This window comes from Ambystoma mexicanum, chromosome 6p (genome assembly GCF_040938575.1).
Source record: "Ambystoma mexicanum isolate Mex_15411 chromosome 6p, UKY_AmexF1_1, whole genome shotgun sequence".
Taxonomy (NCBI): Eukaryota; Metazoa; Chordata; class Amphibia; order Caudata; family Ambystomatidae; genus Ambystoma; species Ambystoma mexicanum.
The window spans coordinates 328048576-328071141 of NC_090935.1; positions in this window are offsets into that span (position 1 = coordinate 328048576).

The following is a 22566-nucleotide window of genomic DNA, read 5'->3' on the forward strand; positions in this document are numbered from 1 at the left end:
CACAAATCGGGATATCTGGTCCAGTCCTGGCCTGGTTCACCTCCTTTCTCGCAGACCGCACCCAGACCCTTGCTATGCCCCCTTTCCTTTCTTCCCCTTGTGTTCTCACCTGTGGTGTCCCCCAGGGATCGTCTCTTTCCCCTATCCTGTTCAACATTTATATCTGGGCGCTTGTCTGCCTTATCCGCTCGTATGGACTTAATTGCTATTCCTACACGGATGATACTCAGATCCTGATCCGCTTGGATCAGGATCACACCGAGGTCTCAGGCTGTCTTCACGACTGTTTAAAAGCAGTCGGTATCTGGATGGACCAAAACTGGCTCAAGCTTAATGGCGACAAAATGGAGGTGATGTTGGTGGGTTGCTCTCCTAGCCCAGCACTATGGACCCCCGCTTTCTGGCCTACCTCTCTGGGCCCCCTGCCCTGTCCGGTGGACAAAGTTAAGAACCTAGGGGTCATTCTCTCCACCTCCCTGTCCATGTCAAATCAGGTTTCAGCGGTCTGCCAATCCGCCCACCACCAGATTAGGGTACTTAAGAAGGTCCTCCCTATGATCCCAGAAGCTATGCGCCCTCCTGTGGTGGCCGCACTAGTCCTTTCACGATTGGACTATTGTAACTCCCTGTATCTCGCTCAGCCGGTGGGCCTTCTCCAGCGTCTCCAACGCATGCAAAACCTGGCAGCTAGACTGGCCACAGGCTCTCTATATGGAGCACATATTTCGCCAGTGCTTCGCCAACTTCACTGGCTCCCAGTGGCTCAGCGAGTTAAATTAAAATCACTGTGTATTGTCCACTGGGCAATCCAGGGCCTAGGAGCGGAGTTTCTTCAAACCAAATTTGTCCGATATATCCCAGAACGCAATCTTCGCTCCTCGACCACCAACCTTTGGGTGGTTCCTAGGTACAACCGGGAAAGACTCGATGGCAGAGCTTTTTCCATCGCTGTGGCCAGGTTGTGGAACACCCTCCCACCGCCACTCAAGTCTACCTCTAACCACCTGGCTTTCAGGAAAGCCCTGAAAACAACTCTTTATTAGCTCCCGGCCTTCTATTGTTCTTCCTGCTCGGTAGCTTCCTCATCAGCGCCATGATGCCTTCGGGCGACCGTGCGCTTTATAAGTGAAGGTAACATAACATAACATATTGAATTTGCTAAAGATGGATGCCTTAAAAGCTAAAACATCAACACATGTGGCCTTCGTTGCTTTAAAACTTGCTTTTGATAGCATGAATCACCAGAAACTTTGCCCCTCAGTCCGCAGGCACATATACATGCCCAGAACACCCGCATAGAGGCAGGCCGTGGTCCAGGACTTTTACAGGGTGGCACACTTCCCCAAAGTGCTCGGTGCCATAGATTGCACCCATGTGGTCCTACATCCACCTAGGGCCACTGAGCACATCTATCGAAACCGCAAACACTGGCATTCCATCAACGTGCAGGTTGTATGTGATGCCAAAGGAATCATCACTTCTGTCTATGCAAACTACCCAGAGTCTACCCATGACAGTTTCATATACAGAATGTCCGCCCTGAGCCGGGCCCTGGAAGCTGGGAAGCATGGCGACACATGGCTCCTATGTGAGTACAAATGCCTGTGCACATGCATGCATGTCACACACAGACAAATACACAAACCCAACTAATCACAACCATTATCACATCCCCAGAGGACAGTGCCTACCCTCTGAGCAACCAGATGATGACGCCAATCCTGAACCCCACCACACCACCCCAGGTAAGATACAACGCTGCCCATATTGCAACCAGGGGCATAGTGGAGCACACATTCAGAGTGCTCAAGTCACGCTTCTGCTCCCTTGAACGCTCTGGCGGCCAGCTACTATATGCACCCCCAGTAGTGTGCAGGATCATTGTGGCAGGATGTGTCCTGCACAATGTTGCAACACGGCGGGATGAACAGGTGGACATGGTGTTGCCCCCACATCCCGAACATCATGCACAGGCACTGCCCATGGGAGGGGAAAGGGCACGTGGCGAGGTAGCCTGGACCCAGCTTGTGGCCAGATTTTTCACCTAAACTCCTGCCCCTGCGGAGTGCACACAGGCCTGGCACATACCAGGTGACAATCGATGATGACAAAGAGACAGTCAACTGTCAGAACCTTACCACCCTGAGAATGTTGCCACGGAAGTGCTACATTGTGTCTATCCCTAGCTACTGAAACATAATCAATCCTGTGTGACCAAAAGGAACACATGCAAGGTGTGTATCACACCACCCCCTGCAAAACAGGCCATAACAATCACTGGTATGTCACCCAGGCCCTCCCAACCCACATCACATGGCATGCAACAGCAAAAGCCCAACACATGACCAATTACATACGAAGTGACATGTGATAAATGGAAAGTGGCCCGAGACAATCAAGCCTGACATGGAATCTGATGAAATGACTGACCAACAACTTCCCACACATACCAAGTCATACACAAATGCTTGCCACCAGTGGTAGCATCAACAAAAGACTGAATGCCTGTCCACATGCACATTGGCCAAGCCAAATTCGCTACTCCCTAACCTGTGTGCTGTGTGTGTCTCCTGCAACACACTGCTCAGCACACAGCACAGTGAGCAGTCATTGTGTTGGGGATACACCTTGAGCATCACATAAAAAGGACAAGCAACAAAAATAACCTATTGACGCATGTACACGATCCACAAATGGTAATTGATCATGCGCTGCAGGGACACAGTGTGCCAGAGAAGGCAATCTGTGTGTACGTGTGGGCATGGAAGGATGGTTGTATGTGTGGTGGAGCATTGTGTAAGTATGTGTGTCAGTAGGGACATGCACTCAATATATAGATGTCAAATCAAGCGACCCTCAGTGTCCTGTACACATCACATGTGAACATTGCCCATGTGTACACCCCAGCATGTCAAACCACAACAATCCTCTGACACCTGAAAAGTAAACACAACACAGGAACAGCCATTGACCAGCAGAACACATCATGTACATAGTACCCCACAATGACAATGTCAGAGAGTGCCCAAACACTGTAGCCCAACCTTACTGTCCAACAACAAAAGGCCCTCCCTCATTTAAACATCACCATGACCTTCTGAAGAACTGTGTCTGGGGTCTGTAGCCTTCTTTTCTTCTAGTCTACCTGGCTTCAGTTCCCTGTACCCCTTGGTTTCCATGTTCTAACTTGCATGTAAATAGGGTCCAGCCCCCTCAGAGGCCACCTTGACTGGTAAAAATACCAAATCGCAGAGAACTCCAAGGAGCCAAACCCCCAAAGCAGGTAAAAAGCCTGTAGCCACCAAAAAACCCTGGAAGAGTTTTCAGTAGATGACTTGAAGTCGCTGAAAATGTCTAAGCACATGTCCAAGCAGAATGATAGAACAACCACGGTAGCACAGTTCAACAATGGTTCAACAGGATGGGTAGCATTTTCAGTACACAATATACAATGCGGATGCAACAACTGATAGGTAGTGTCACAGCTCCAGTCACCAGGCGCAGGAGTGGCACAACCAACCACCCCCTCTGCGGTCTGGGCGCCTGCAAGGTAAAACTTACAGAGGCCTCAGAGACCCCAGCGGGGAAAGAGGGTCGGGGATCCGTTGTTTGGATAGGCATTGGTATTCAGGATAACCGGAAAGAGCGTCAGGAGATGGGATTAGGATGGGCAAGTGAAAGCAGACAAAATACAAAATACAACTATTGACAATAACATATACTCAATCAGAGAAACCATGTTCTTCATGCACATTGTACAAAATGGGACAAATGCATGGCAAAGAGAGCCTTATCTCTGGTGAAGTGGGAGAATGGAAGACCAGGCTCCCGTCCTTCACCTCTCGCGCTTGGCCTAAAGGGTCACGACCCAGACACCCGCCACGAGAAGAGTTTGCCCATCTACCAGATGACCAAATACCCTGGTACAGGAACATACGGATGTGTCCATCTGCCTGCCCAGCAGCCCGCACTGGCCATGCCGACACCTGCGGCACGGATCAACTAGACTAAAACCTACACGTCGTTAGAGATGCCATGACGACCTAGCCAACGGTCAGCACATCTGTACAAATATACACACTGGACACTCCCGCACCAATCTACACGAAGAATATACTCAGTGCTATGACGTAGGCGACAGACATTCTCACGGACGTGCATCTTTATTATTTTCTAGATAGGCTTTCAAAATGCAGAAACGCAAGACGCATCATGAACTCATCTAAAAAAGCTTGCTCACGCTTCTCCTAAAACCAGTTGCCACAATGAGAAATATAATGAAGACACGATACTGGTCATGAAACTATATGGTACTGTAACCTAAAGCGCCTGTGCACCAGACGGATCCATTTATACACCAGGCCTAAGTAGGCCGCAAGCAAGAGCTTCCATGGACGTTAAAAGAACAAGAGTCAGATTGCTGATCCTGCAGAATGAGCCCGGCGAAGCAACCAGCCAAGATCGCAATGTTGCAAACCCACATTCCAAGAGCAAATCATCAAGGGCACGATGTTGCAACCTCACACGCCGCACACCAACGTTACAGTCACACCTGCAAATTAAACCAGACACACAGTGGAAAAACAATATTAATTGTGCAGAATTATGCCTCAAACACGGTCCCACCTCACGTGACCAAGCCGAACCTGACAGGATGCCAAGCCCAGGAGAAAGAAAGCGTCTGGATCTCTCGTTACAAGACATAAGCAGATACAATTAAAAAGGCTCAATGGACATCTGCGACAGTGGGAGCAGTCGGCCTTCCAGCTATGAATAAATCCTCACATTGTCTGCACGTACCCATAGTGAAACATTGCTGCAAATGACAGGCACACCGAGAGCTGGGAACAGCGATGGTCCCAGGCTGGGAAGCTCGCGGGCGCACCAATCAGAACATGGGGCTCCTATCACTGACGCCATTAACTTTAACCAATCATCAGGGGTCTTCATGTAACAATTCTCATGTATCTAATCGTAGGGACAACCCAGATATATCACCTGACTAACCCTCGACCACTAACATTGTTCTCTATACGTGTGCTATACTAACCCTACCACTCGAGAAACCAATTAAGAGTGGCGATAGGTTTTTTGCTAACTTTCCAATGTGACGCAAGTAGCGCGTCATACCAAGGTAAAAAGGGCCTGCGAGCCCTACGATTGGGTGTGTGTCAGGACGGATGCGTACGCTCCTTGACCCATCCCTGCCGTTTTGTCTAATAAACAGCAGAGTCACCTTGCTTCTTGCGTGTGTCTCATACTCTATCTCATCTGGGATATACGGGAGGAGTTGGGGCCTCCCTGCCCGGAGGTCTGCGGACGGCCCGGCCGACCCCGGCAGAATTTCCCCCCGACAAGTTGGAGGCACTGCTGAGATCTGTTTAAGATCCACCTTTTTATTTTTACTTTTTCCAGGCACTCCCGTTGCGAGGAGGCCCGGCGGTGCGGCCCCCTCTGCCGTTGCCCCCATCTGAGGACTACAGGACCATCGCGGAGCTGCGAGAAGACCGGACAGCGCAATCCGGATATTGGCCCTCGGGAGCCGGTTGAGAAGTATCCCGCCCGCGGTTGGCGAGTGTCCAGACGTGGTCCAGACGAGGGGAGGTGGCGAGCCGCTTGGAGTGGTGCACGCAGTCGAGCGGCCCTGCATTGAGAGAACTTGGTGAGCATGACACGCACAACAAGCAATGCGAAATTGTGAGGGAGGGGGGAGGAAGTAAATAAGGGAGGAGGGAGGTGTTGCACAGGTGCGCGGCGAAGGTTTAACAATTTAGTGTTGGCAATGGAATGAATGGTAGTGAAACGAGTGCAAGAGCAGTCGGCTACGACACGCGAAAGAGGGGGGCGGAGCACGAAAACATCACGTGGGGCCGCTCGTAGACACTGATTGGCCTAGGTTGCGACTACGTGTAAGGGTGGGTGTGTGTGGTTTCCTACGATTTGGCATTTATTGATCAATGAGTAGATGAGGATCCCTATTGTTCGAGCAAGAAACTCGATAGGTAGATGACGTTTCCCTGTAGGCGGTAGCTAGCTAGTTGCCCAATACGGAAGATAATTGGCTGGTTAAGCCCTCCTGTCGAGGGGCGTATCACACGCGAGGCGACGCAGCGCGCGCAGTCCGATTATATTATTGATTTGATTACCTTGTTCCAGGAGTGACAGGAAGACAGCTGTAGGGTTAACGGGGGTAGATTGCAAGTGTATTTTGAACTTAAAGAATATACGAAGAGCTTACCAGTAGCTCGAAGAGATCGGTGACGTCACCAGTAGGGCTTTCATAGGATATCACGAGCACAAGGCACCTTCGTTTTGAGAGTGGTGGGGAAGAGAAATATGGTAAGAGAGTGGAAACGGAGATAAACGGTAAATGAGTTGATCGGGGAAAGGAGACAGGGGGGTGTGGCTGCGCACGGAGAACGCCGGCCACGGCAAGGGAAAAAGGGGGAGGAGCACATAAAAATAGGACAACTGTATAAGAGCGTCATAAGGGGTACGCAGCCGCAGGGGGATACGTGCGCCTCGGCCGCAGGGGGCCGTAAGGGTGTTGTATAAAGAAGGAAAGACAGAAGGAAATATACAAATGTAAAATACCTTATTTTTTATACCTATTCATTAGCGGATTGTCGTAAGTCCCCAAACTTACGGGGCCAGGTAAACAATATAAGGTTGTATATTGTAAACTGCTAGTGATACAAACTGCTACCAGATAGGGGAAGGGTAACAAGTGGAGCGCTACTATGTCATACGGGACAGGGTTGGGAGGGTGGGGGAACACCCTCACTACCCCACTACAACACATATGCACAACTCTGCCACCCCATAGGGAGAAACTAATAAAGTACAGCATAGAATGGACCCAGGGGACGGATAACAAAATGCTAACACCGTGGCCGCCTAATGGTAGCTTCGATCCATATGCCCAACATTCACTGCTAAACCATCTGCACAATACATACAAGGGGAAGAAGTTGGCAAACCATGTGGAGGTGTTTAACTTATGGAGGATGTTCCAGGGGTCCCGACCAGGACCAAATGGAATGTTCACTATGGGGGAAAAACAGGAAGAAAAGGAGATTAAGGAGGAAGGAGAGGATGAGAAAAAGGGGAGTGAAAGAAGAAAGAACACAGGGAACGGGGGAGAAGGAGGAGAAAAGAATAATAAATTAGATGACATAAAAAAGGAACCGAGCAACGAGATACCCATAACACAGGAAGTGAAAACAGAGGGAGGGGGGCTGTACCCTTTAAGAGAATTAGGAGAAATAGAAAGAGGACAGTTAAGGGCGGCTGAGGGATACTCGAACCCGGCATACAGCCCTCCACCATATGTGGCTCATAGGAAGATGCCAGTGGGGGAGGGGAGGACTGGAGAAGAGCAGACTGTGGAGATAGGAAATGATGAGTGGGTAGCTGCACAGATACTATTAAAATTACGAGGTTCACTAACTGGAGAAGAGAGGGAGGTAGTAAAGAAAACAGACGAGGATAGTGCCAGAGAGAGTGAAATGAGGGGGGAAGAGCTATTACGGCAAAAGGAAGAGATTTTGGAGGAACGACTAGCAAAGCTAAGGGATGAGCAGAATGAATTGATCAAACAGCTCGAGAGGGAGGAAAGAGAGAGAGCGAGGAAAAGGAAAGAAGGTAAGAACGAATTGGAAAAATTAAGGGAACGGAATGAGGAGCAAAGCAGAGAAGCTGAAAGGGTAAAAGCAACAGCAGATAGGGTATCAAGAGTAGTGCTGCGAGAGAAGAAGAGGGAAGAAGAAGAAAAAGAAAAAGAAATGGCAATATGGAAGAGGAGGTTACTATCAGAGACAACTAAGAAATATGAAGAAGGGAAGGTAATAGAGAGTATAGTAGAAAGAGAAAGGGTGAAAAGGGAAAGGAAGAAAGAGGATGAAAGAATATTGGAACAGATGAGCAATGAAGTGATGGAGGAATTAAAAAGGAAAAGGGGGGAAAATAGTAGGGAGATGGAGGAGAGAAGTGTAGGAGAAAGAGAAGATAGGAGTAGGGAGAGTGAAAGATGGGGGGATGTATACAGAAGCACAGAAGTAGTGACAACATCAGCACAAGGGGGAGCAGTTGGTAAAGGAGAAAAAGGGGAATTGGACCTAATAGACCTTACAAACAGTAACAATAAAAGGGAAAAATACCGAGTGGGGGGTGCCGTTTATGACTGACTTTTGTAGTGAGGAAGAAGAAGGAGTGGAGAGGGAAGGAAGAAAAAGTGAAAGGGAAAGCTTAGATAAACTATACCTCACCCGAACCAACACAGACTCGCCATGGATCAGTAGGAGAAAGGAGGAGCTGGAGAGAAGTGAGGAGGGAGAGCAAGGACTAGCGTAAAGACAAACACATGAAGCCACACCATCCCCATCCCCATCACGCCCTCCCCTATCGCACCCTACATGCTCAACCACCTCACGCTCGTTGCGCAAAATAAAACTCGCGCCCTTCACAGACGAACTGACACCCTATGCATGTCGGCTTAGAGACCTCCCTAGTCGCAGGCAGGACAGACGAATACACATGCCCACATTAAATACAGGAAATGATGGAAGGAGGGGAAAAGATGGAGAAGAAAGAGTTACGAGCAGGGGTAATAAGGGCGAAATTGAAGATGTAGAAGAAAGGGAAGAGGAGGAAGGGTGTGAGGACTCAATATTATGGAACATAATGGGTGAAACGAGACACAACTTAATGCCACTTTTGGAGAGAGGAGGGGTCAGACCACAGTATGTCCCTTGGAAGCATACAGATAAAGAAAATATAAAATGCAGGCTTCCATCATTAAGTGGAGGTGCGGGTAAGTGGATATATGAAATGGAAAAACACACCGCAGGACAGAAACTAGCAGTAGGAGATGTAAAGGGCCTTTTAATATCAATATTAGGGGATAGAGCGGATGACATTTGGAAGAGAGCGGGATTTCATGGGGTAACAATAACAAACACATCGCATGATGGGGCACCATTCGCAAACTGCAGACATGCACTATGGCAGGCACTGAGGGTACAGTACCCAGACACATCAGACATAGGAGCAATTACTTCCCGTAAGATGCATGAGAATGAGGATCCTGTTGTTTATATCCAGGAGATCCAAGAGAAGTGGCGCATGGAAACTAGAGAGCAATGGGATAAAACACCAGCAATATTCTATCATATACTAGTACAAGGGCTCCCAGAAGGAGTTCAGAAACAACTAAAGAAAGTAGTGGGAATGGAAGCAAAACCATGGCCAGAAATACAACTGACTATAGTACATCACTGCAGGACATGGCAAGGAAAAATGAAACAAAAGGAAGAGGACAGGAAAACAGAAGAGGCTAAACTAGTACAGAAAAAACTTACTAAATACACAATGGAAGGGGCACTAATAACTACGCCCACAACAATGGCCCAAAGCCCCACACAAGTAGTGGCTGCACAAGATCCCGCCCAAATACCACCTTCACAGACTATAACACAACAAGCGCCGCCACTGCAATCACACACAACCAACATGGGAGGAGGGTACCCAATGCAAGGAGCTGGGTATTATAATTATAACAGGGGGAGAGGAGGATTTATGAGAGGGAGAGGATATGGATATAACACCCAACAGCAGGTGGGAGGACTTAGAAATTCCTACCCCACAGGGCAACCAGTATACCAGGACAACACAGGGAGCTTCCCATGGCAGAGTAGGGAACCACCCGTGTGTTGGAGTTGTGGATTATTAGGACACATGTCGCGCACGTGTAGGGTTAGGCCAGGAACACCAGCATGGAATGAACAGGGACAACCTAGGACCTCACAAGAACAGCAGGGCATACAACAACAGCAGACGTTGCAACAGGGAAGTGAACAACAACAACAAATAACACAACAACAGCCACAGACATATTCACTGCCACAACAATAGGTAGCGATAACACAACAACCCCAAACACAACAAACACAATTGGGTAGGGTGACGGTCTTGGGACACAACCCTTACACAGGAAATGGCCAATCATTGTACCCTCAATAGGACAGCCCACAGACGGCCTTGGTGTGTCCCATCCTGTCAGTAACACCTAATAGTGCGGAGGAGCCACGCATAGAGGTAACGATAGGTGACAAAAAATTATCATTCCTTGTTGAATAAGGGAAGGTAAATTTAAGATGTCAGGCGAAGCCATGAACACCCAAGGATTCTCTGGGGCTAGAGGGTTGGTTCCATTTACTGATAACATTCCCTTATCTATTGGAGATTATGATCTGTCAGTTCCACTTTTATATTATAGTGCCTCACCAGTAAATATACTGGGGAGAGACATAATGAACAGGTTGAATATGACGATCTCCTTTACAGAGGACGGCATAATTTGCTCTACTCCAGGGATTAACATGCTCACAGCACGACAGATTATGCAAGCATGCTGCGGACAGACAGCGATTAGGGCGGAGCCAGTAGATGGCGAGCTATTCCAGTATGGAACAGATATGGCATTTGCATGGATGCCAGGGATAGAAGGGAAAATATGGAGGAGGCCAGCAGCCTATCTGTTCCGACCAGAAACACCTGTTAATGAACCAGAAGGAAAGGTGGTCCTAAAGGACATTGAGAGCATTATTGCAACAGCTGATTATATTGCTGTGCACGCCCAAGATAAAGAAGGAAGAGCATGGAGGGCAGTGATAGCACTAGCAGAAGGATGTAGGCTAAACCAGGTGTCAGATGAGGAGCTGTTCTCAGAAGAAAAGGAGGAAGGTGAAATGGTGTTCATGATGAGTGTAGAAATATGGCTAAGAGTGGCTCACAAACAAGTAGCACAGAAAATTGCGATGGCACTTGAGGCACCCGCATGCACCCCAGTCCCCTTCTTTAAGGAGGATATGTCAAAGGTACCCAAATCATTGTGGACTACTAGCTCTTATGACGTGGGGTGCATAAAAAGCATAGGGGGAGTAAGAATAAAATTGAAAAAAGGTGCAATACTCCCCAGAGTGAAACAGTACCCACTGTCAAAAGAGGCAGATGAGGGCATATATGAAACCATAACGGCCCTTATAAACAATGGCATATTGGTCCCCTCAGAATCACCATGCAACACGGCTGTGTACCCAGTGCGCAAGGCTAAAGGGGGGTCTTGGCGCTTCATACAGGATCTCAGGCCCTTGAACAACATAGTAGAAGCAGAATATCCCGTAACAGCAAACCCGGCCACAATATTGTGTGGCATTCCAGCGGAATCATCACGATTTACAGTGATCGACCTTAAAAATGCTTTTTTCTCAATACCATTGCACCCAGACTCACAAGATCTGACAAGCTTCACTTACCGAAATACAAAGTGGAAACATACCAGATTGCCACAGGGGTATTGCGAATCACCCTCAATTTTCAATAGAGTAATACAGATGGATTTGGGTAACATTGAAGTGGAAAGCACAGTGTTGCAGTATGTGGATGACATAATAATTTGCAGTACAAACGAAAGTAAATGCAGAGAGGACTCCTTACAAATGTTGACAATATTGGCTGAAAAAGGGTACAAGGTAGACATGGAAAAGATACAATACTGTCAAGAACAGGTACTTTATATTGGTCAACTTATATCCCAACATGGAAGAAAGATTGCACCACAAAGAGCACAGGCCATTTCAAGCACTCCAATGCCACAAACTGTGAGGGAACTGCAGCAATTTCTGGGGCTGTGCAACTACTGTAGAGCATGGGTATTTGATTACAGTTCGTACATAGGACCCCTGCTTGAGGCTTTAAGGGAAGCTAATAAAGGGGAGAAAAAGTTGGGGTGGACTATGGAAATGAAAGAGGCCTTTGATGAATTGAAAGATGCGATATCAACTGCTCCAGTACTGGCATCCCCAGACTATGAGCGACAATTTTTTATATTTTCACATTGCGACTCAGCAGTAATGAAAGCAGTATTGGCCCAAAAAACAAGCATGGGCTATAAACCAGTAGCATTTTACAGCGGTCACTTGGATCCTGTGATGTTAGGTCACTTCCCTTGCGAACAAGGTCTCGCTGCAGCTGCTTTTGCAGTGGAAAAAGCATCAGCAATAACCATGGGGTGTCCAACTACACTGTTTGTGGAACATGCACTATTTGCAATATTGAATAAACCTAAGTCCACCCTAACCACGCAGAGGGCATCAGGTTATGAGATCATTCTGTCTAGAGCTGAACTAGCAATTGTTAGATGTAGCACGGTTAACCCTGCAAGGTTCCTAGCAGAAGTAATTGAGGAGGAGATTATGCCCATGACTGTACGCAAATAACTGAAATGTGCTCATGTACTAGAAAAGTTGAAGAAAACGCACTAGAGGGAGGTGAGCTTTTGTTTATTGATGGGTCATCAACTATTGATCAAAGAGATGGGATAAGGAGAACTGGGGCAGCAGTGGTAAAAATGATGGAGGTACCGGTGTGTGTGGCTATGAAATGTGTACAATTACCACAGCATTACTCCGCTCAAGCCACGGAACTGGTTGCACTAATATTGGCATTGAAGGAAAGCTTTGACAAACGAGTAACCATATACTCCGACAGTGCATATGTTACATCCACTGTCCACTCAGGGCTGTCGAAATGGAGAAGAAGAGGGTTTAGGAGAGCTGATGGCACTCCAGTGCAACATGCCCTCTTATTGACTAATTGAAGTAATAAATTACCCCCAAGAATTAGCCCTAGTAAAATGCACCGCACACACCAATGGTGAAGACCACGTCTCAAAAGGGAATGCAGCAGCAGACGCACATGCGAAATATGCTGCATACTTTGGTGAGATATGGAACCCCCCAGAATCACAGAGAGGGAGAGGGAGGGGAATGGCTAAGGAGATGTTGATAAGAGAAGGGTACACCCATCTCCCAGCCACGCAGATTATGGAGCTACAAGCGGCTGCACCAATGGCCGAAAAAGAAATATGGGTAAAAAGAGGATGCACAATGTCACCAACCGACGCACTATGGCGCCAGGGTGGCACTGGAAAGGTTGTAATACCATTGGCACTTTTGAACACCGCCCTGAGCCAACTACATCACCCAGCCCACACAGGCAAGGAAGTAATTGCAGCACGAATTAGAGAAGATTGGTTCTGCCCCGAGTTAAATTCTCATGTGTCGAATTTTATCAGCAATTGTCTCACATGTCAACAGTTTACGGCCGGTCATACCCTAAAAGTAATAAGAGGTACTATACCCCGGCCAGAGGGACCTTTTCGGCATCTCCATATTGACTATGTGGATATGATCAACATATGTCAAGGTAATAGGTATATGATTGTAGTAGTATGCCCATTCTCTAGGTGGATTGAAGCAGGGCCCTGTTCACACCCAGATGCATTTAGAGCAGCTAAATTCCTAGTGAGGGAGGTCTTCCCCAGGTGGGGAGTGTGCGAGGTGTTAAGGTCAGACAATGGCCCACATTTCGCAAACGAAATGTTCCAGCATATCACATCCTTGCTGAACATAAAACACAAATTCGCATGTGCCTACCACCCACAGGCCAACGGTGTATGTGAACGCCTGAATGGCCTATTAAAGGAGGCAATTGCAAAGATACAACAAACAACAAAGAAAAGCTGGTTATATTGCCTTCCATTAGCCCTATTTGAACTAAGGAATAGACCAGGGTCCGACCACCACCTCACCCCACACGAGGTGGTTACCGGACGTCAAATGCGCCTTCCCCTAACGCCAACGTCAAGAGCATTTACCGACCACGAAAGTACAGCGAGTGTTCTAGGTGATGAAATGTACCAATATGTGTCTTCTTTGATTACTAGTGTTGTGTTTGTGTCTCAACAGCTCGAGCGCACACGGGGCGGGTCTAACAGCAATCAACAAGAAGGCGCGAATACAGAATTGGAAAAGGAAAACCTGTGTAAACTTGCTAAAGGTGACCACGTGCTACTTCGCAATTTCAACAGGAAATGGAATAATGAACGATTTACTGGCCCCCATCTAGTAGAGGAAGTATCAACAAGAGCAGTAAAGCTACAGGACAAGCGTGCCTGGAACCACCTACATGATGTAAAGATCTACAAACTGCAGACCCGCCCCAGCGCCACCGACAGGTCCATTGGGAGAACAACAACAACATCACCAACGGCGGAAGAGAGTTCTACCACAGCCAACGACCAAATTGTTCCCATACCCTGTCACTCCCCAGATTCCCCGGAGACAATAACTGACGAAGAAAGGAGTGATCACCATACTGCCCACCCCATGATCACACGCTCAAAGAGTAAAAATACTTCCGCCAGCTGAGCCCAAACCCCCTGCCCATTGACCCCTACCCCCAAAATAGTAATAACGGAACTGAAGGACATTGCCTGCACAAGTACACATGTAGACACGTGAATGCTCTCTTTTCTCTTCTCTCGCACATGCAGGAACTGCGTATTATTGTATTGTTAAGAAAATAGATAACTAACAAATTCACTGCCCAGGAGTAGATGGTACTCCCAGACGATAACTACCCGGAAGAATTGTCACACCAATTTGTATACGAAATAAAAAGGCCAACGTACCTGAAAAGGAGAAGGGTACGTGTCTACTACACAGCATTCCTCTTGGCCATAGAATATTCAATGCCCCACCTCCACCCATACTTGCCGGTCCTAAGAGATAGATCACTTAGAGTAGCGTGGGAACAGCTCTTCGCCTGGGCACTGAATGACTATTTGATAGGGAGAGCTTAAAGAAAAACAACAACTAACATTTAATAACCTGCATTTTGAGAATTTTCAGACGGGCAACTTTAACGTCGCAAGAATACGCTGCCAGGACTGCAGCAAGGTAAGAGCAAAATGCCGGTGAAATTAGCATATGTAATAAAACTAATAGGGATTTTGATGATCACCGGGTTCTTGGCTGCCTCTGTATGGCAGTACGGCTATGCTATTCATTTTATTGCTGCACCCAAACCTAATACACCCCCGTCCCCTGCTGCAACAGGTGTTACGTTAGGTGATACTAGTAAAATTGCACACAAGCAAAATAGAGTTAAACGCAGCACATACTCAGACAATAAAGGTATTGATAATTATATACAAGATTTAGCACACGTCTCAAACAACATATGGTAGCAACACATGACCCGCATTGGTAAGCAGACAACAGAAGACAGCTGCTACGTTTGCTCATTAATACCATACGCCATGAGTGCTTCTCGAACATTTGTTGCCACAGAAATAGATGAAAAGACAGCAAGATGCATAATATACTTGGCACTGTTCCAAACGAAAGGAAGATTTCAAGGGACAGTGGTGCATATGGTATGGAAAACACGAGACTCATACCCATATGAAAACAACTTCCTCAAGACCTATTTGAGTTACCACAAGAGCAGTTTACATGCTGAAGCATTCAAATACATAACAAGTGGTCCTGCAAAAGGAGAAACAAAGAAAGTAACACTGCAGTATCTACCATGTGATTGGTACACCACTGAAGTTCCTGGTAAACCAGGGTGTTGGGAAAGGCCACTGGTGACGATAACCGGGAAGGTGTACCTGGACAACAGCTGGGAGATGGGAGTGATTGGCAGCAACATGGTAACAAAAGAAATTATCTCAACTATCGAGGCACACAACCACCGATGTTGGACGACGTGGATCAAGTACGTACCCATGCTCACGTGGGTGGAGACGGATGAAGACCCAATAACAATACTGCCGCTGACTGCGCCTAAGGTATGTTACCAACATAAAGGAGAGGTGGACGTAGGATACAACACCAACTGTGCAAGCGTGATGGAGTTACCTGAGGGGGGAGTAGGAACAGCAGTAATAATGGACCATTATTGGGCCTGTGGAGAAAAGGCATACCATACACTGCCTCCCCTGTGGAATGGTGTGTGCACAATGGTGCACGTCAATGTACCATCACTAGTGGTACCCAAGAAGCATGTGAATGTGGCGAACTTTCCCAAAATGGATGAAGGGGACAAAAGAAGGAAGAGATCTGCACCACTTCAGGAGGAGCAAAGGAACAGGACCAACAGCAATGATACTGTCTTAAATAGAAGGAAAAGACAAGGAGAACCCCTGACAGGAAATTACCTATGGGGAAGGTCGGAAACGGCACTCACTTCAATACCGCCAGAACACAGACTATTCAGCAGAGCAGCAATGTTCTTCTCAATAATACATCCGGGACTGCAGGCTTACGCAAACGCAAAATGGCTCCAGATAACTAGATGGGAACTAATGATGACCATCAATTCTACAGTAAATGGATTTAACGCAATAAAAGAGGAGCTGCGAGCTGTAAGGATGGTAGCACTCCAGAACAGATATGTACTGGACCTCCTCACAGCCATGGAAGGAGGAGTTTGCGCAAAGATAGGACAATCATGCTGCACGTTCATTCCTGCCAACGATGCTGACAATGGTACACTGACAGAAGCAGTTTCACAATTGGCCCAGATGCACTCCAAAATGATGGATGAAAGTAACGGTGTAAACAAGGATAAGAGCTGGTTTTCACTATTATGGTCATGGATGCCATCCTGGCTGTCAGATGGACTGAAAATTATAGTTGGTTGTACTATTTTGGCTGGAGCTACACTGATTATAATAAGATTTTGGAAGGCCCGGAAGGCATGTACCACTGACGAGTTGCTTGAAATGGTCGGTATGCACCCCTTGATGCCAGCAGATGACGGCCAACACACAGGCGTAATAATACAGGAGAGGGAGAAGTTGCGCAACCAGATCATCACCAACCATCTAGACCCACCATCGGTGAAGATCGAGAACCCAAGAAACCCCAGGAGCTACACAGGGAAATGGGTATATTGTACTCCTGGAGGAACCTGTGAATATATGTATTGGTCATTTGAAGATCATGTGAACCACTATGGACATTTAGGAGGAATAACTAAGATATGGAGAGTAAGAGGAGACAACGAAAAGGATATGTTTGTGGTCGACAAGTCGACCAGAGGGGGGACTGAAGTGGGAGAATGGAAGACCAGGCTCCCGTCCTTCACCTCTCGCGCTTGGCCTAAAGGGTCACGACCCAGACACCCGCCACCAGAAGAGTTTGCCCATCTACCAGACGACCAAATACCCTGGTACAGGAACATATGGATGTGTCCATCTGCCTGCCCAGCAGCCCGCACTGGCCATGCCGACACCTGCGGCACGGATCAACTAGACTAAAACCTACACGTCGTTAGAGATGCCATGACGACCTAGCCAACGGTCAGCACATCTGTACAAATATACACACTGGACACTCCCACACCAATCTACACGAAGAATATACTCAGTGCTATGACATAGGCGACAGACATACTCACGGACGTGCATCTTTATTATTTTCTACATAGGCTTTCAAAATGCAGAAACGCAAGACGCATCATGAACTCATCTAAAAAAGCTTGCTCACGCTTCTCCTAAAACCAGTTGCCACAATGAGAAATATAATGAAGACACGATACTGGTCATGAAACTATATGGTACTGTAACCTAAAGCGCCTGTGCACCAGACGGATCCATTTATACACCAGGCCTAAGTAGGCCGCAAGCAAGAGCTTCCATGGACGTTAAAAGAACAAGAGTCAGATTGCTGATCCTGCAGAATGAGCCCGGCGAAGCAACCAGCCAAGGTCGCAATGTTGCAAACCCACATTCCAAGAGCAAATCATCAAGGGCACGATGTTGCAACCTCACACGCCGCACACCAACGTTACAGTCACACCTGCAAATTAAACCAGACACACAGTGGAAAAACAATATTAATTGTGCAGAATTATGCCTCAAACACGGTCCCACCTCACGTGACCAAGCCGAACCTGACAGGATGCCAAGCCCAGGAGAAAGAAAGCGTCTGGATCTCTCGTTACAAGACATAAGCAGATACAATTAAAAAGGCTCAATGGACATCTGCGACAGTGGGAGCAGTCGGCGTTCCAGCTATGAATAAATCCTCACATTGTCTGCATGTACCCATAGTGAAACATTGTTGCAAATGACAGGTACACCGAGAGCTGGGAACAGCGATGGTCCCAGGCTGGGAAGCTCGCGGGCGCACCAATCAGAACATGGGGCTCCTATCACTGACGCCATTAACTTTAACCAATCATCAGGGGTCTTCATGTAACAATTCTCATGTATCTAATCGTAGGGACAACCCAGATATATCACCTGACTAACCCTCGACCACTAACATTGTTCTCTATACGTGTGCTATACTAACCCTACCACTCGAGTAACCAATTAAGAGTGGTGATAGGTTTTTTTCTAACTTTCCAATGTGACGCAAGTAGCGCGTCATACCAAGGTAAAAAGGACCTGCGAGCCCTACGATTGGGTGTGTGTCAGGACGGACGCGTACGCTCCTTGACCCATCCCTGCCGTTTTGTCTAATAAACAGCAGAGTCACCTTGCTTCTTGCGTGTGTCTCATACTCTATCTCATCTGGGATATACGGGAGGAGTTGGGGCCTCCCTCTCCGGAGGTCTGCGGACGGCCCGGCCGACCCCGGCAGAATTTCCCCCCGACACTGGGGTGAGTGCTGGCCTCCTGCCTGCGCAATCTCACGTCCGGTAACAGGAGCAGTTCAATGCTGCAAAGGGAGCGTGAGTTACTAATCTGGGTGTGTTTCCAGCATACGCACAACACCATTCATGCCTCAAACTAAGTGACTTCTCCACAAACAAACACTCTTGTCTGCTGCTTTGTTCGTATACTTTTGCTTGGCCCCTTGATGGTTCATACACTGTCAATGCAGTAAGGCAGCCGCACGTGGCCCCGCGGTAAATGGAAGACCAATGTCTTCAGAATCACACATGATAGAATGGTCCTTGGGTGATCTGCTAGACGCGTTTGGCGAGGTGCGACTTCAGTACAAGTCGTGTTCTGCCAGCCGCGGATTTCAATAGGTAGTGCACGTGGCGATTTGCATATGCAAATGATATGCACAGCACTCGAGTCTGTGCGTTGCTGAGTGCCCCCGTGCGCTGTATAAGTGTCTGGCTAGAAACGCTACTGCACTAACAACTCAGCTTCTATGGAGCAGGGTGGACTCGAGGATATGGGCGATGCACCCTGCGTGTGCCCCTGACAACTTGTAAAGCTACTTGGCATTTGTACCTCAACACGTCTTAGCTGTACTGTGCGCTTCGTCCCCAATGCCTAGCCAAGCTCCCCAGAACTGGCGCTACTTAGCATGCATGTGCAAGGGGCCTGGAGGAAGTTCGGCTGGGGTGTGGCCCCTCGTGCTGCTCACCTTGCCTGGAGCTCCTGGAAACATGTCTGCTTCTGTTGGACATCTGAGCACAAGCCCTGTGCTTCTGCTTGCGCACGCATGGGCACATGTGCACCACCCAACGTGGCCAGGTTTCTGTAGTTCTTGGCCCTGTGTCTGCTGGGAAAGGTAGTCTGGAGGCTCATTTCCCTGCAGAAAGGGCATAAAAACAAGTAACAAGGCTGGAAAGCTCCCTGTGTGTGTCTTCATGCTGGTTGTCATTGGGCCATGTTTGAGACGTACATCCGATCTCCTCCCACCATCAGTGTGACTTTGACAGCCAAAGGGTGCAGGCTACTGTCTACAGCATGAAGTACATCAAGCACATATACAGGCAAGAAAAGAACACACAACACAATCAACATCAATAAATGGACATATCAAATGTGCACTCACAAAAATTGATTGGAGACATGCAGTGGAGAAAAACTACATTATCCCCACTAGAGGTGTCAACACAAGTAGTACAGCAGCAGACAGGCCACAGATATGATAAAAGTCCAATGCCCTTGTGTAAATGGTTGTAACACCGAACCATCCTTGCAAGCCCACGGATAGGGGGAGCAGGAGTGGCATATGTGAGTCAGGACCCCAAGCTGCACACACATACACGAGACAAGCTTGAAGGGCCAAGCTGGAACAGACAGTGGATGATTTCAAAAGCCACAAAGCACCACACCGTCACATGAATGCACAATAGACAAGAAATTTTAAACTATATTAACTAATTAAACTAACTATAAAAAATGATTTTAACTAATTAAACTAACTATAAAAAACCATATTAACTAATTAAACTAACTATAAAAATAAAAAATGGCCACATACGACCCGCGGGGGGGGGGGTGAAGGCACCCAGGAGGGGGAGGTACAGGGTGCACGTCAACACCCACATGCAATGATGTTGAGATACAAATAAAACCTCCATGGGCTCAACGCCTGCACAGCCTGACCTGTGTGGGAGATAAGTCGTCGTCCTCCTCACCCTCTGGCTGAAAAGGTTGACGTGGCACAGTACCCTGACCATGCCTATGTGCAGCTTGCCCCTCGTCGGCAGCAAGTCTGTGGGACGAGTGAGCCTGGTTCTGTGCGGCGATGACACGTAGGTCAGCATGCAGAACCTTGCGTGATACGCATGCTTCCTCTTGCAAGGTAACACGTGTAACACGGAGTTCTTCCTGCATGGCCTGGCTGGACAACTGATACACCTCCTGGCAAGCACGTAGCTCAGCCGAGATGGTATTCTCAAGCTGCTCCAACCTCTCCTCTGACCGCTGCCTCTGGGACATCAAGAGCACACCCAGAGTAGATCTGAGGGATTCATAGTCAACCCTAATGGCCTCCATGTGTGCCTCTGCGTGAGCAGCAATTGCTTGACACAAGGACACCATTTCAGCCTGGCGTGCCCTGTCTGAGGCCGCCATGCCCAGCCTGAGCGAGCGGGCCATGGACTGTGCCACCCGCTGCTGGAGATCCACCTGCCTAGCAGGGGGGAGCACGGATTGGGCCACACGCTCCATGCTCTGAGCGATATTATCAATTGCTGCCCCCTGTTGTTCGGAATTGGCAACCATGGCTTGCTGCCACTCACTATACGCTGGTGGTGCGCGGCCACCACGTTGCTGGGCTTGACACCTGCGGGGCCCAAGGAGCAACCGTCCTTGTTGGGTTGGTACAGCTCACGGCTGCAGGACTACATGCCTCTGTTGACGTGATGCCTCAGGAACATCAGCAACTGGTGTGGAGTGTGACCCTGCGTCTCCATCCACCACAGGCGGAGGTCCCACCACCGCCTGGCCTCTCAGTGCAGGTGTCGCGGACAGAGGAGAGTCCACATCAGAATCACTCACCGTTGACGAATGGACCCGACTCACATCCAACTCGACATTGCCGTCAGAGTGATCATCCGGGCTAGACTCATTGCCAGCCCTAGACACGATGGTCTGGAACACAAGGGGGTTCTCGTGGTCTACCACCCCACGACCCCCACTTGTGCTGGGTTGCTGGTATGATAGCAACCCTGTGCCAGGCATGACAACACCATCCTCTGGCTCCATTGCCTCATCATCTGAAAAGGGGAAAAAAAACATGAGTACACATGTCAGAAGAACATAATCCACACACACATAGACATCATATTGACAGCCAACACATGAAGCAGACATGTCACACACAAATGAGAACCTGGCATGCCTTGATATGCAAAGACATCACAAAAGCAGAAATGGATGTGTATTAATAGCAAAGCCAACACAAGTACAAAAAGTAGTATATGAACTCCATCAGACACCACCTCGGTCAGGCACATGTCACAGGCAGAAAAGACAGATGGCAACAAAGAGATGGCACATACCATAAGCATGTATGAACTGCAAATTGACCACTGCTGAAAGTGAATCCAAACACACAATGACACAGGTAATATGCATGTATACATGCATCACTAAACCATCATCACCAAAATAGCTCCATCCATCTGCAGCTCGGCCCATACCGGGTGGCATGGCCCATGTAGATATAATGAATATCCCAAGTAAAGCAAGTGCCTGCAACCAGGCATGAGGGACCATAACGCCCAGTACGGTCCGAGCTGCAGGACATGAAGCCTCCACAACACCCCTCAGGGCATGATTGAGCACATTGTGCTATGAATGTGCCCTATTCCATCATTCCTTGTGTAAAATCTCCACGGCCAGGCACCACCATATTAGCTAAGTGGGCCTGGGCATACACATACTGCACAACAGTGCACCCTCAGGATTATGCCAGTTGAACATAACGTGCGCAATGCAGAAATCTCACCAGAATGAACATCAATCAACTACAGTCAGTCAACAAAAAAGCTGTGGAACACACATGTGTAAATGAACACTTTCACAAATACATAAGTGAGTAGTCGCAATGTTGCACTACACAACATTGAAGCTGCTTGCATATGTACATGTGAAAGCGTTTAAAAACACCCTTTTCCCATACACCTGTATTATGAACATGAACAGCAACCAATACAGCAAAGCAAGCAGCTACAAAGCTGCTTGCTTTGATGTATGTGGAAGTGTACATATACACACGTGAAGGCAGCTCCACAGTCATTACAACCCGATTGGCAGGCTACATTCAACCTGCGCCCTATGCCAGTTGGTATAGGCTGCAGATTGACCAATCAACTTTTCTAAACAACCACTAGGGAGTTCCATTACTGAGTACATGTGTCACAGGATGCACCTGTGCCCGTGGAATTCATGACAGAGAAGGGATGAAAATATGAACATACATGCCAGGTCCCTTTGACATTGCATCAGTGAGT